Source organism: Oncorhynchus gorbuscha, unplaced genomic scaffold, assembly GCF_021184085.1.
Source record: "Oncorhynchus gorbuscha isolate QuinsamMale2020 ecotype Even-year unplaced genomic scaffold, OgorEven_v1.0 Un_scaffold_1121, whole genome shotgun sequence".
Classification (NCBI taxonomy): Eukaryota; Metazoa; Chordata; class Actinopteri; order Salmoniformes; family Salmonidae; genus Oncorhynchus; species Oncorhynchus gorbuscha.
Genome location: NW_025745995.1, coordinates 85642 through 102500, shown reverse-complemented (window position 1 = coordinate 102500; position 16859 = coordinate 85642). Strand labels below are relative to the sequence as shown.

General features: G+C 45.5%; 1 pseudogene; it reads left to right on the top strand.

The window, feature by feature from the left end:
• The window catches only part of LOC124021465, a 120822-nt pseudogene that overhangs the window by 37222 nt on the left and 66741 nt on the right, over positions 1–16859 (top strand).

The following is a 16859-nucleotide window of genomic DNA, read 5'->3' as shown; positions in this document are numbered from 1 at the left end:
ACTGTCCTTCTGGATTCACAAGCCCTTAACAACAAGAGCAAGAGGTGAGTGGGTTTTGTCTTCTTCAAAGTGTCCAGCAGATGGAGACAGAGGCTGTTAACCATGGCTTTCTCCAATACTTGTCACTGAGACCTGTGGGAAATGTTCTGACTTAGTCTGAGTCCCTTAACAGACAACAGGTGGTAGACTGCTCATCCAATCAAATGTTAGACTGTCACATGCCCTTCAACAGGTGTAGACATGACAGTTAAATGCTGACTTACAAGCCCTTAACCAACAGGTGTAGACAGTTAAATGCTGAACCAACAGGTTAGACAACAGTTAAATGCTGACTTACAAGCCCTTAACCAACAGGTGTAGACATGACAGTTAAATGCTGACTTACAAGCCCTTAACCAACAGGTGTAACATGACAGTTAAATGCTGACTTACAAGCCCTTAACCAACAGGTGTAGACCTCACAGTTAAATGCTGACTTACAAGCCCTTAACCAACAGGTGTAGACATGACAGTTAAATGCTGACTTACAAGCCCTTAACCAACAGGTGTAGACATGACAGTTAAATGCTGACTACAAGCCCTTAACCAACAGGTGTAGACATGACAGTTAAATGCTGACTTACAAGCCCTTAAAAAAAATGCAGTTTTAAGAAAAATAAGTGTTAAAGTATTTACTAAAATAGTCTGAATTAAAAAAAGAAATTAAAAATAACAATTAAAAAGCAACAATAAAATAACAGTAGCGAGGCTTTATACAGGGGGTATAGAGTCAATGTGGAGGCTTTATACAGGGGCTATAGAGTCAATGTGGAGTATATACAGGGGGTATAGAGTCAATGTGGAGGCTATATACAGGGGGTATAGAGTCAATGTGGAGGCTATATACAGGGGGTATAGAGTCAATGTGGAGGCTATATACAGGGGGTATAGAGTCAATGTGGAGGCTATATACAGGGGGTATAGAGTCAATGTGGATGGGGCTGAGTCAATGTGGAGGCTATATACAGGGGGAGTATAGAGTCAATGTGGAGGCTATATACACAGGGGGTATAGAGTCAATGTGGAGGCTATATACAGGGGTATAGAGTCAATGTGGAGGCTATATACAGGGGGTATAGAGTCAATGTGGAGGCTATATACAGGGGGTATAGAGTCAATGTGGAGGCTATATACAGGGGGTATAGAGTCAATGTGGAGGCTATATACAGGGGTATAGAGTCAATGGGAGGCTTTATACAGGGGGCTATAGAGTCAATGTGGAGGCTATATACAGGGGGTATAGAGTCAATGTGGAGGCTATATACAGGGGGTATAGAGTCAATGTGGAGGCTATATACTATCAATGTGGAGGCAGGGGGTATAGAGTCAATGTGCGGGGGCACAGGTTAGTCGAGGTAATTGAGGTAATATGCACATGTAGGTAGAGTTAAAGTGACGATGCATAGATAATAAACAGAGTAGCAGCAGGGTAAGAATTGTGGTGGTGGGGGGGGGGCAATGCAAATAGTCCGGGTAACCATATGATTAGATGTTCAGGAGTCTTATGGCTGGGGGTGGAAGGTGTTTTGAAGCCTCGTTGACTTGGCGCTCCGGTACTGCTTGCCATGCGGGAGCAGAGAGAACAGTCTGTCTTGGGTGACTGGAGTTTTTGGCAATTCTTTGGGCATTCCTCTGACACCGCCAGGTATAGAGGTCCTGGATGGCAGGAAGCTTGGCCTCAGTGATGTACTGGGCCGTACGTACCACCCTCTATAGGGTCTTTCTCTGACACCGCCTGGTATAGAGGTCCTGGATGACAGGAAGCTTGGCCCCAGTGAGGTACTGTTCCGTACGCACTACCCTCTATAGGGTCTTCCTCTGACACCGCCTGGTATAGAGGTCCTGGATGACAGGAAGCTTGGCCCCAGTGAGGTACTGGGCCTTCCTCTGACACCGCCTGGTATAGAGGTCCTGGATGACAGGAAGCTTGGCCCCAGTGATGTACTGGGCCTTCCACTGACACCGCCTGGTATAGAGGTCCTGGATGACAGGAAGCTTGGCCCCAGTGAGGTACTGTTCCGTACGCACTGCCCTCTATAGGGTCTTCCTCTGACACCGCCTGGTATAGAGGTCCTGGATGACAGGAAGTTTGGCCCCAGTGATGTACTGGGCCGTACGTACGCTAAATCTTTTCAGTCTCCTGATGGGGAATAGGTTTTGTCATACCTTCTTCATGGCTGTCTTGGTGTGTTTGGACCATGATAGTTTATTGGTGATGTGGACACCAAGGAGCTTAACTCTCAACCTGCTCCACTACAGCCCCGTCGATGAGAATGGGGGTGTGCTCTGTCTCCATTTTCCTGTCGTCCACAATCGTCTCCTTTTGTCTTGATCACATTGAGGGAGAGGTTGTTGACCTGGCACCACACTGCCAGGTCTTTGACCTCCTCCCTGTAGGCTGTCTCTTTGTAGTTGGTGATCAGGCCTACCACTGTGTCGTCAGCAAACTTAATGATGGTGTTGGAGTGGGTTAACTGCCTGTTCAGGGGCAGAACGACAGATTTGTACCTTGTCAGCTCGGGTATTCGAACTTGCAACCTTTCGGTTACTAGTCCAACGCTCTAACCACTAGGCTACCCTGCCGCCCCAATTGTGTTGATGCGTGCCATGACCAGCCTTTGAAAGCCCTTTATGGCTACAGACATGAGTGCTAAGGGTTGGTAGTCATTTAGGCAGGTTACCTTGGTGTTCTTGGGCACAGGACTATGGTAGTCTGCTTGAAACATGTTGGTATTGCAGACTCCGACAGGGAGAGGTTGAAAATGTCCGTGAAGACACTTGCCAGTTGGTCAACGTATGCTCGAAATGCACGTCGTGGTAATCTGTCTGGCCCTGCGGCCTTGTGAATGTTGGGATTCGAGATGGTCCGTGATCTGTTTGTTGACTTTGCTTTCGAAGACCTAAGATAGGCAGGGCAGGATGGATATAGGTCTGTAACAGTTTGGGTCCAGGGTGTCTCCCCTTTGAAGAGGGGGATGACCGCGGCAGCTTTCCAATCCTTGGGGATCTCAGACGATATGAAAGAGAGGTTGAACAGGCTGGTAATAGGGGTTGCGACAATGGCGGCAGATAGTTTCAGAAATAGAGGGTCCAGATTGTCAAGCCCAGCTGATTTGTATGGGTCGGGAGCTGTTGGCCGAGGTTGGAGTAGCCAGGAAGAAGTTTTAGATTATCATGGATTTATCAGTGGTTTTATCAGTGGTGACCGTGTTCCCTAGCCTCAGTGCAGTGGGCAGCTGGGAGGAGGTGCTCTTGTTATCCATGGACTATACAGCGTCCCAGAACTTTTGGAGTTATTGGTTCCTGCGTGTATTGGTTCCTGACTTCCCTGAACAGTTGCATATCGCGGGGACTATTCGATGCTATTGCACTCTGCCACAGGATGTTTTTGTCCTGGTCGAGGGCAGTCAGGTCTGGAGTGAACCAAGGGCTGTATCTGTTCTTAGTTCTGCATTTTTTGAACGGAACATGTTTATCTAAGATGATGAGGAAGTTACTTTTAAAGAATGACCAGGCATCTTCAACTGACGGGATGAGGTCAATATCCTTCCAGGATACCCGGGCCAGGTCGATTAGAAAGGCCTGCTCGCAGAAGTGTTTTAGGGAGCGTTTGACAGTGATGAGGGGTGGTTGTTTGAGTGAGATTGAGGGCATCTAGCTTAGATTGTAGGATGGCAGGGGTGTTATTAAGCATATCACAGTTTAGGTCACCTAACAGAACAAACTCTGAAGATAGATGGGGGGCGATCAATTCACAAATGGTGTCCAGGGCACAGCTGGGAGCTGAGGGGGTTCTGGAGCAGGCAGCAACAGTGAGACGTATTTCTGGAGAGATTAATTTTTTTAATTAGAAGTTCGATCTGTTTGGGTAAAGACCTGGAAAGTAAGCCTGCAAAGTAATGTCAATCTCTGCAGTAGACTGCAACTCCTCCCCCTTTGGCAGTTCTATCTTGACGGAAAGTGTTATAGTTGGGTATGGAAATCTCAGAATTTTTGGTGGCCTTCCTAAGCCAGGATTCAGACACGGAAAGGACATCAGGGTTGGCAGAGTGTGCTAAAGCAGTGAGTAAAACAAACTTAGGGAGGAGGCTTCTGATGTTGACATGCATGAAACCAAGGCTTTTTCGATCACAGAAGTCAACAAATGAGGGTGCCTGGGGACATGCAGGGCCTGGGTTTACCTCCACATCACCCGCGGAACAGAGGAGGAGTAGTATGAGGGTGCGGCTAAAGGCTGTCAAAACTGGTCGCCTAGAGCGTTGGGGACAAAGAATAAAAGGAGCAGATTTCTGGGCGTGGTAGAATATATTCAGGGCATAATGCGCAGACAGGGGTATGGTGGGGTGCGGGTACGGCGGAGGTAAGCCCAGGCACTGGGTGACGATAAGAGAGGTTGTATCTCTGGACATTCTGGTTATAATGGGTGAGGTCACCGCATGTGTGGGAGGTGGGACAAAGGAGGTATCAGGGGTATGAAGAGTGGAACTAGGGGCTCCATTGTAAACTAAAACAATGATAACTAACCTGAACAACCGTATACAAGGCATATTGACATTTGAGAGAGACATACAGCGAGGCATACAGTAATCGCAGGTGTTGATTGGGAGAGCTAACTAAAACAACAGGTGAGACAACAACAGCTAATCAGCTAGCACAACAACAGCAGGTAAAATGGAGATGACTAGGCAGAGCGGGTCGGATTAACTACAGACAGAGCCTGTGTTCGCGGCTGGGGCCGACAGATAAAACATAAATAAACAGAATGGAGTACCGTGTTTAATGGACAGTCCAGCAGGCATCAGCTATGTAGTCAAGTGATCATCCAGGGGGCAGCAGTAGATGGAACAGGGAAGCCGCCACTACGCTAGCACGTGGGCGACACAGCGTTTAAAGTTAGTAGCCCGGGGTGGTAGGGGGTCTGCTCAGACGGAGGCCGGTTGAAGGCACAGCGGATGGAGTATTCGTCGGAGTATTTGTCGCCGTAACCGACTTCAGTGGGCAAATGTTCACCTTCGATGGCCACTGGCACGCTGGAGAAATGTGCTCTTCTGGGATGAATCCCGGGTTTGAACTGTACCGGGCAGATGGCAGACAAGGTGTGGGCGAGCAGTTTGCTGATGTGAACATAGTGCCCCATGGTGGCGGTGGGGTTATGGTATGGGTAAATTGAATGCGCAGAGATACCATGACGAGATCATGATCAACTCATGCTGCCAAATATACCCTCGTGAAACTGACCATGCTACCGATCCTCTACTTCGGTGATGTCATCTATAAAATAGCCTCCAACACTCTAATCAACAAACTGGATGCAGTCTATCACAGTGCCATCCGTTTTGTCACCAAAGCCCCATACACTACCCACCACTGCGACCTGTACACTGTCGTTGGTTGGCCCTCGCTTCATACTCGTCGCCCAACTCACTGGCTACAGGTCATCTATAAGTCTCTGCTAGGTAAAGCCTTATCTCAGCTCACTGGTCACCATAGCAGCACCCACTCGTAGCACGCGCTCCAGCAGGTATATCTCACTGGTCACCCCCAAAGCCAATTCCTCCTTTGGTCGTCTTTCCTTCCAGTTCTCTGCTGCCAATGACTGGAACGAATTGCAAAAATCACTGAAGCTGGAGACTCACATCTCCCTCACTAGCTTAAAGCACCAGCTGTCAGATCAGCTTACAGATCAATGCACCTGTTCACAGCCCATCTGTAAACAGCCCATCTGTAAACAGCCCATCTATCTACCTACCTCATCCCCATACTGGTATTTATCTATTTATTTATTTAGCTCCTTTGCACCCCATCTCTACCTGCACATTCATCTTCTGCCGATCTATCACTCAAGTGTTTAATTGCTAAATTGTAATTACTTCGCCACTACGGCCTATTTATTGCCTTAACTTACCTCATTTGCACTCACTGTATATAGACTTTTCTTTTGTTCTATTGTATTATTGACGGTATGTTTTGTTTATTCCATGTGTAACTCTGTGTTGTTGTTTGTATCGGACTGCTTTGCTTTATCTTGGCCAGGTCACAGTTGTAAATGAGAACTTGTTCTCAACTAGCCTACCTGTTTAAATAAAGGTGTTCTCAACTAGCCTACCTGGTTAAATAAAGGTGTTCTCAACTAGCCTACCTGGTTAAATAAAGGTGTTCTCAACTAGCCTACCTGGTTAAATAAAGGTGTTCTCAACTAGCATACCTGGTTAAATAAAGGTGTTCTCAACTAGCCTACCTGGTTAAATAAAGGTGTTCTCAACTAGCCTACCTGGTTAAATAAAGGTGTTCTCAACTAGCATACCTGGTTAAATAAAGGTGTTCTCAACTAGCTTACCTGGTTAAATAAAGGTGTTCTCAACTAGCTTACCTGGTTAAATAAAGGTGTTCTCAACTAGCTTACCTGGTTAAATAAAGGTGTTCTCAACTAGCCTACCTGGTTAAATAAAGGTGTTCTCAACTAGCCTACCTGGTTAAATAAAGGTGTTCTCAACTAGCCTACCTGGTTAAATAATGGTGTTCTCAACTAGCCTACCTGGTTAAATAAAGGTGTTCTCAACTAGCCTACCTGGTTAAATAAAGGTGTTCTCAACTAGCCTACCTGGTTAAATAAAGGTGTTCTCAACTAGCCTACCTGGTTAAATAAAGGTGTTCTCAACTAGCCTACCTGGTTAAATAAAGGTGTTCTCAACTAGCTTACCTGGTTAAATAAAGGTGTTCTCAACTAGCCTACCTGGTTAAATAAAGGTGTTCTCAACTAGCCTACCTGGTTAAATAAAAGTGAAATACATGTTTTTTAAACTCTGTCAAGGAGATGTGTCGCGCTGCACGAGCCAAACGGTGGTCACACCAGATACTGACAGGTTTTCTGATCCACACCCCTATCTGTTTTAAACTGTTCTCTTTGACCAACAGATGCACATCTGTATTCCCAGTCCTGTGAAATCCATAGATTAGGACCTAATGAATTTATTACACTGATTTCCTTATGAACTGTAACTCAGTAGAATCTTTGAAATGGTTGGTTGCCTTTCTATTTTAGTTCAGTATACCTTGGTATGTTTTATGTCTGTCTGACTGTCCCTGTCCCACTCTCCCACATCTCCAGTATGTTCTGCAGTGCGTGTGACGGGCTATGTGACAAGATCTGTGATGAGAAGGTCATTGACTCCGTGGACGCAGCCCAGTCTCTGAAGGGATGTACCGTCGTCAAGGGCAACCTACAAATCAACATCCGTAGAGGACGTAAGTACCTGTTATAGTACAGTTATATATCACTACCTGTTATAGTAGGGTATATTATATATATCACTACCTGTTATAGTACAGTTATATATCACTACCTGTTATAGTACAGTTATATATCACTACCTGTTATAGTACGGTATATTATATATATCACTACCTGTTATAGTACAGTTATATATCACTACCTGTTATAGTACAGTTATATATCACTACCTGTTATAGTACAGTTATATATCACTACCTGTTATAGTACAGTTATATATCACTACCTGTTATAGTACAGTTATATATCACTACCTGTTATAGTACAATTATATATCACTACCTGTTATAGTACAGTTATATATCACTACCTGTTATAGTACGGTTATATATCACTACCTGTTATAGTACAGTTATATATCACTACCTGTTATAGTACGGTTATATATCACTACCTGTTATATACAGTTATATATCACTACCTGTTATAGTACAGTTATATATCACTACCTTATAGTTATATTATAGTACAGTTATATATCACTACCTGTTATAGTACAGTTATATATCACTACCTGTTATAGTACAGTTATATATATATCACTACCTGTTATAGTACAGTTATATATCACTACCTGTTATAGTACAGTTATATATCACTACCTGTTATAGTACAGTTATATATCACTACCTGTTATAGTACAGTTATATATCACTACCTGTTATAGTACAGTTATATATCACTACCTGTTATAGTACAGTTATATATCACTACCTGTTATAGTACAGTTATATATCACTACCTGTTATAGTACAGTTATATATCACTACCTGTTATAGTACAGTTATATATCACTACCTGTTATAGTACAGTTATATATCACTACCTGTTATAGTACAGTTATATATCACTACCTGTTATAGTAGGGTATATTATATATCACTACCTGTTATAGTACAGTTATATATCACTACCTGTTATAGTACAGTTATATATCACTACCTGTTATAGTACAGTTATATATCACTACCTGTTATAGTACGGTTATATATCACTACCTGTTATAGTACAGTTATATATCACTACCTGTTATAGTACAGTTATATATCACTACCTGTTATAGTACAGTTATATATCACTACCTGTTATAGTACAGTTATATATCACTACCTGTTATAGTACAGTTATATATCACTACCTGTTATAGTACAGTTATATATCACTACCTGTTATAGTAGGGTATATTATATATCACTACCTGTTATAGTAGGGTATATTATATATCACTACCTGTTATAGTACAGTTATATATCACTACCTGTTATAGTATAGTTATATATCACTACCTGTTATAGTATAGTTATATATCACTACCTGTTATAGTACAGTTATATATCACTACCTGTTATAGTAGGGTATATTATATATCACTACCTGTTATAGTACAGTTATATATCACTACCTGTTATAGTAGGGTATATTATATATCACTACCTGTTATAGTAGGGTATATTATATATCACTACCTGTTATAGTACAGTTATATATCACTACCTGTTATAGTACAGTTATATATCACTACCTGTTATAGTACAGTTATATATCACTACCTGTTATAGTAGGGTATATTATATATCACTACCTGTTATAGTACAGTTATATATCACTACCTGTTATAGTACAGTTATATATCACTACCTGTTATAGTACAGTTATATATATATATCACTACCTGTTATAGTACAGTTATATATCACTACCTGTTATAGTAGGGTATATTATATATCACTACCTGTTATAGTACAGTTATATATCACTACCTGTTATAGTAGGGTATATTATATATATCACTACCTGTTATAGTACAGTTATATATCACTACCTGTTATAGTACAGTTATATATCACTACCTGTTATAGTACAGTTATATATCACTACCTGTTATAGTACAGTTATATATCACTACCTGTTATAGTACAGGGTATATTATATATCACTACCTGTTATAGTAGGGTATATTATATATCACTACCTGTTATAGTACAGTTATATATCACTACCTGTTATAGTACAGTTATATATCACTACCTGTTATAGTACAGTTATATATCACTACCTGTTATAGTACAGTTATATATCACTACCTGTTATAGTACAGTTATATATCACTACCTGTTATAGTACAGTTATATATCACTACCTGTTATAGTACAGTTATATATCACTACCTGTTATAGTACAGTTATATATCACTACCTGTTATAGTAGGGTATATTATATATCACTACCTGTTATAGTAGGGTATATTATATATCACTACCTGTTATAGTACGGGTATATATCACTACCTGTTATAGTACAGTTATATATCACTACCTGTTATAGTACAGTTATATATCACTACCTGTTATAGTACAGTTATATATCACTACCTGTTATAGTACAGTTATATATCACTACCTGTTATAGTAGGGTATATTATATATCACTACCTGTTATATATCACTACCTGTTATAGTACAGTTATATATCACTACCTGTTATAGTACAGTTATATATCACTACCTGTTATAGTACAGTTATATATCACTACCTGTTATAGTACAGTTATATATCACTACCTGTTATAGTACAGTTATATATCACTACCTGTTATAGTACAGTTATATATCACTACCTGTTATAGTACAGTTATATATCACTACCTGTTATAGTACAGTTATATATCACACCTTATAGTAGGGAACAGTGACAGGCAACGATCGTAACTCCTTTCTCTGTCTCCTCCTCTAGAGAACAGTGACAGGCAACGATCCTAACTCCTGTCTCCTCCTCTAGAGAACAGTGACAGGCAACGATCCTAACTCCTGTCTCCTCCTCTAGAGAACAGTGACAGGCAACGATCCTAACTCCTGTCTCCTCCTCTAGAGAACAGTGACAGGCAACGATCCTAACTCCTGTCTCCTCCTCTAGAGAACAGTGACAGGCAACGATCCTAACTCCTGTCTCCTCCTCTAGAGAACAGTGACAGGCAACGATCCTAACTCCTGTCTCCTCCTCTAGAGAACAGTGACAGGCAACGATCCTAACTCCTGTCTCCTCCTCTAGAGAACAGTGACAGGCAACGATCCTAACTCCTGTCTCCTCTCCTCCTCTAGAGAACAGTGACAGGCAACGATCCTAACTCCTTTCTCTGTCTCCTCCTCTAGAGAACAGTGACAGGCAACGATCCTAACTCCTGTCTCCTCTCCTCCTCTAGAGAACAGTGACAGGCAACGATCCTAACTCCTGTCTCTGTCTCCTCCTCTAGAGAACAGTGACAGGCAACGATCCTAACTCCTGTCTCCTCTCCTCCTCTAGAGAACAGTGACAGGCAACGATCCTAACTCCTGTCTCCTCTCCTCCTCTAGAGAACAGTGACAGGCAACGATCCTAACTCCTGTCTCCTCCTCTAGAGAACAGTGACAGGCAACGATCCTAACTCCTGTCTCCTCCTCCTCCTCTAGAGAACAGTGACAGGCAACGATCCTAACTCCTGTCTCTGTCTCCTCCTCTAGAGAACAGTGACAGGCAACGATCCTAACTCCTGTCTCCTCTCCTCCTCTAGAGAACAGTGACAGGCAACGATCGTAACTCCTTTCTCTGTCTCCTCCTCTAGAGAACAGTGACAGGCAACGATCCTAACTCCTGTCTCTGTCTCCTCCTCTAGAGAACAGTGACGGGCAACGATCCTAACTCCTGTCTCTGTCTCCTCCTCTGGAGAACAGTGACGGGCAACGATCCTAACTCCTGTCTCCTCCTCCTCCTCTGGAGAACAGTGACGGGCAACGATCCTAACTCCTGTCTCCTCCTCCTCCTCTGGAGAACAGTGACAGGCAACGATCCTAACTCCTGTCTCTTCCCCTCCTCTAGAGAACATAGTGTCTGAGCTGGAGAGTTTCATGGGATTGATCCAGACAGTGACTGGCTACGTGAGAATCAGACACTCTCAGACGCTGGGCTCCCTGTCCTTCCTCAAGAGCCTCCGCTACATCAATGGAGAGGATCTGATGGACGAGTATGTTACCACATTATTATGGACCCTCATTCATCCTCATCCTCATTCATCCTCATCCTCATTCATCCTCATCCTCATTCATCCTCATCCTCATTCATCCTCATCCTCGTTCATCCTCATCCTCGTTCCCCAGCTACCACTACTACTACTGCTACTACTACTACTACTACTACTGCTACTACCACTACTACTACCACTACCACTGCTACTGCTACTGCTACTGCTACTGCTACTACTACTACTACTACTACTACTACTACTACTACTACTACTGCTACTACTACCATTACTGCTACTACTACTACTGCTGCTACTATTACTACTACTACTACTACTGCTACTACTACCATTACTACTATTACTACTACCACTACTACTACTACTACTACTACTACTACTACTACAGCAGCTACTCTTCCTGGGGTTTATTATGGATCCCCATTAGTTCATGCCAAGGCAGCAGCTACTCTTCCTGGGGTTTGTTATGGATCCCCATTAGTTCCTGTTGCCCCATTAATTCCTGTCCCCACCCCTCTACATTTTGTCAGCTTTGTAAAGGAGGACCAGCTCCCCACCCCTCTACATTCTGTCAGCTTTATAAAGGAGGACCAGCTCCCCACCCCTCTACATTCTGTCAGCTTTGTAAAGGAGGACCAGCTCCCCACCCCTCTACATTCTGTCAGCTTTGTAAAGGAGGACCAGCTCCCCACCCCTCATTCTGTCAGCTTTATAAAGAAGGACCAGGACCAGCTCCCCACCCCTCTACATTATGTCAGCTTTGTAAAGGAGGACCAGCTCCCCACCCCTCTACATTCTGTCAGCTTTGTAAAGGAGGACCAGCTCCCCGCCCCTCTACATTCTGTCAGCTTTGTAAAGGAGGACCAGCTCCCCACCCCTCTACATTCTGTCAGCTTTGTAAAGGAGGACCAGCTCCCCACCCCTCTACATTCTGTCAGCTTTGTAAAGGAGGACCAGCTCCCCACCCCTCTACATTCTGTCAGCTTTGTAAAGGAGGACCAGCTCCCCACCCCTCTACATTCTGTCAGCTTTGTAAAGGAGGACCAGCTCCCCACCCCTCTACATTCTGTCAGCTTTGTAAAGGAGGACCAGCTCCCCACCCCTCTACCTTCTGTCAGCTTTGTAAAGGAGGACAAGCTCCCCACCCCTCTACATTCTGTCAGCTTTGTAAAGGAGGACCAGCTCCCCACCCCTCTACATTCTGTCAGCTTTGTAAAGGAGGACCAGCTCCCCACCCCTCTACATTCTGTCAGCTTTGTAAAGGAGGACCAGATCCCCACCCCTCTACAGGCACATTCTGTCAGCTTTGTAAAGGAGGACCAGCTCTCCACCCCTCTACATTCTGTCAGCTTTGTAAAGGAGGACCAGCTCCCCACCCCTCTACATTCTGTCAGCTTTGTAAAGGAGGACCAGCTCCCCACCCCTCTACATTCTGTCAGCTTTGTAAAGGAGGACCAGCTCCCCACCCCTCTACATTCTGTCAGCTTTGTAAAGGAAGACCAGCTCCCCACCCCTCTACATTCTGTCAGCTTTGTAAAGAAGGACCAGGACCAGCTCCCCACCCCTCTACATTCTGTCAGCTTTGTAAAGGAGGACCAGCTCCCCACCCCTCTACATTCTGTCAGCTTTGTAAAGGAGGACCAGCTCCCCACCACTCTACATTCTGTCAGCTTTGTAAAGGAGGACCAGCTCCCCACCCCTCTACATTCTGTCAGCTTTGTAAAGGAGGACCAGCTCCCCACCCCTCTACATTCTGTCACTTTGTAAAGGAGGACCAGATCCCCACCCCTCTACATTCTGTCAGCTTTGTAAAGGAGGACCAGATCCCCACCCCTCTACATTCTGTCAGCTTTGTAAAGGAGGACCAGATCCCCACCCCTCTACATTCTGTCAGCTTTGTAAAGGAGGACCAGATCCCCACCCCTCTACATTCTGTCAGCTTTGTAAAGGAGGACCAGATCCCCACCCCTCTACATTCTGTCAGCTTTGTAAAGGAGGACCAGCTCCCCACCCCTCTACATTCTGTCAGCTTTATAAAGGAGGACCAGATCCCCACCCCTCTACATTCTGTCAGCTTTGTAAAGGAGGACCAGCTCCCCACCCCTCTACATTCTGTCAGCTTTGTAAAGGAGGACCAGATCCCTACCCCTCTACATTCTGTCAGCTTTGTAAAGGAGGACCAGCTCCCCACCCCTCTACATTCTGTCAGCTTTGTAAAGGAGGACCAGCTCCCCACCCCTCTACATTCTGTCAGCTTTGTAAAGGAGGACCAGGACCAGATCCCCACCCCTCTACATTCTGTCAGCTTTGTAAAGGAGGACCAGGACCAGATCCCCACCCCTCTACATTCTGTCAGCTTTGTAAAGGAGGACCAGATCCCCACCCCTCTATATTCTGTCAGCTTTGTAAAGGAGGACCAGATCCCCACCCCTCTACATTCTGTCAGCTTTGTAAAGGAGGACCAGCTCCCCACCCCTCTACATTCTGTCAGCTTTGTAAAGGAGGACCAGGACCAGATCCCCACCCCTCTACATTCTGTCAGCTTTGTAAAGGAGGACCAGCTCCCCACCCCTCTACATTCTGTCAGCTTTGTAAAGGAGGACCAGCTCCCCACCCCTCTACATTCTGTCAGCTTTGTAAAGGAGGACCAGCTCCCCACCCCTCTACATTCTGTCAGCTTTGTAAAGGAGGACCAGCTCCCCACCCCTCTACATTATGTCAGCTTTGTAAAGGAGGACCAGCTCCCCACCCCTCTACATTCTGTCAGCTTTGTAAAGGAGGACCAGCTCCCCACCCTCTACATTCTGTCAGCTTTGTAAAGGAGGACCAGCTCCCCACCCCTCTACATTCTGTCAGCTTTGTAAAGGAGGACCAGATCCCCACCCCTCTACATTCTGTCAGCTTTGTAAAGGAGGACCAGCTCCCCACCCCTCTACATTCTGTCAGCTTTGTAAAGGAGGACCAGGACCAGATCCCCACCCCTCTACATTCTGTCAGCTTTGTAAAGGAGGACCAGATCCCCACCCCTCTACATTCTGTCAGCTTTGTAAAGGAGGACCAGCTCCCCACCCCTCTACATTCTGTCAGCTTTGTAAAGGAGGACCAGCTCCCCACCCCTCTACATTCTGTCAGCTTTGTAAAGGAGGACCAGGACCAGATCCCCACCCCTCTACATTCTGTCAGCTTTGTAAAGGAGGACCAGATCCCCACCCCTCTACATTCTGTCAGCTTTGTAAAGGAGGACCAGCTCCCCACCCCTCTACATTCTGTCAGCTTTATAAAGGAGGACCAGATCCCCACCCCTCTACATTCTGTCAGCTTTGTAAAGGAGGACCAGCTCCCCACCCCTCTACATTCTGTCAGCTTTGTAAAGGAGGACCAGATCCCCACCCCTCTACATTCTGTCAGCTTTGTAAAGGAGGACCAGCTCCCCACCCCTCTACATTCTGTCAGCTTTGTAAAGGAGGACCAGCTCCCCACCCCTCTACATTCTGTCAGCTTTGTAAAGGAGGACCAGGACCAGATCCCCACCCCTCTACATTCTGTCAGCTTTGTAAAGGAGGACCAGGACCAGATCCCCACCCCTCTACATTCTGTCAGCTTTGTAAAGGAGGACCAGATCCCCACCCCTCTATATTCTGTCAGCTTTGTAAAGGAGGACCAGATCCCCACCCCTCTACATTCTGTCAGCTTTGTAAAGGAGGACCAGCTCCCCACCCCTCTACATTCTGTCAGCTTTGTAAAGGAGGACCAGGACCAGATCCCCACCCCTCTACATTCTGTCAGCTTTGTAAAGGAGGACCAGCTCCCCACCCCTCTACATTCTGTCAGCTTTGTAAAGGAGGACCAGCTCCCCACCCCTCTACATTCTGTCAGCTTTGTAAAGGAGGACCAGCTCCCCACCCCTCTACATTCTGTCAGCTTTGTAAAGGAGGACCAGCTCCCCACCCCTCTACATTCTGTCAGCTTTGTAAAGGAGGACCAGCAGCTTTGTAAGGAGGACCAGCTCCCCACCCCTCTACATTCTGTCAGCTTTGTAAAGGAGGACCAGCTCCCCACCCCTCTACATTCTGTCAGCTTTGTAAAGGAGGACCAGCTCCCCACCCCTCTACATTCTGTCAGCTTTGTAAAGGAGGACCAGCTCCCCACCCCTCTACATTCTGTCAGCTTTGTAAAGGAGGACCAGGACCAGATCCCCACCCCTCTACATTCTGTCAGCTTTGTAAAGGAGGACCAGATCCCCACCCCTCTACATTCTGTCAGCTTTGTAAAGGAGGACCAGCTCCCCACCCCTCTACATTCTGTCAGCTTTGTAAAGGAGGACCAGCTCCCCACCCCTCTACATTCTGTCAGCTTTGTAAAGGAGGACCAGGACCAGATCCCCACCCCTCTACATTCTGTCAGCTTTGTAAAGGAGGACCAGCTCCCCACCCCTCTACATTCTGTCAGCTTTGTAAAGGAGGACCAGCTCCCCACCCCTCTACATTCTGTCAGCTTTGTAAAGGAGGACCAGCTCCCCACCCCTCTATATTCTGTCAGCTTTGTAAAGGAGGACCAGCTCCCCACCCCTCTATATTCTGTCAGCTTTATAAAGGAGGACCAGCTCCCCACCCCTCTATATTCTGTCAGCTTTATAAAGGAGGACCAGCTCCCCACCCCTCTACATTCTGTCAGCTTTATAAAGGAGGACCAGATCCCCACCCCTCTACATTCTGTCAGCTTTATAAAGGAGGACCAGCTCCCCACCCCTCTATATTCTGTCAGCTTTATAAAGGAGGACCAGCTCCCCACCCCTCTACATTCTGTCAGCTTTGTAAAGGAGGACCAGGACCAGATCCCCACCCCTCTACATTCTGTCAGCTTTATAAAGGAGGACCAGATCCCCACCCCTCTACATTCTGTCAGCTTTGTAAAGGAGGACCAGGACCAGATCCCCACCCCTCTACATTCTGTCAGCTTTATAAAGGAGGACCAGATCCCCACCCCTCTACATTCTGTCAGCTTTGTAAAGGAGGACCAGATCCCCACCCCTCTACATTCTGTCAGCTTTGTAAAGGAGGACCAGATCCCCACCCCTCTACATTCTGTCAGCTTTGTAAAGGAGGACCAGATCCCCACCCCTCTACATTCTGTCAGCTTTGTAAAGGAGGACCAGCTCCCCACCCCTCTACATTCTGTCAGCTTTGTAAAGGAGGACCAGCTCCCCACCCCTCTACATTCTGTCAGCTTTGTAAAGGAGGACCAGATCCCCACCCCTCTACATTCTGTCAGCTTTGTAAAGGAGGACCAGCTCCCCACCCCTCTACATTCTGTCAGCTTTGTAAAGGAGGACCAGATCCCCACCCCTCTACATTCTGTCAGCTTTGTAAAGGAGGACCAGATCCCCACCCCTCTACATTCTGTCAGCTTATCTGCTTGGTTCTTTTGCCTTTTCATCTTTTAATGGTTTGTTTTGAGGAATTTCCTTTCACTCTCTCCGTCGTTGAGCGTTGCCATGGTAATCAGGTAGCGTAT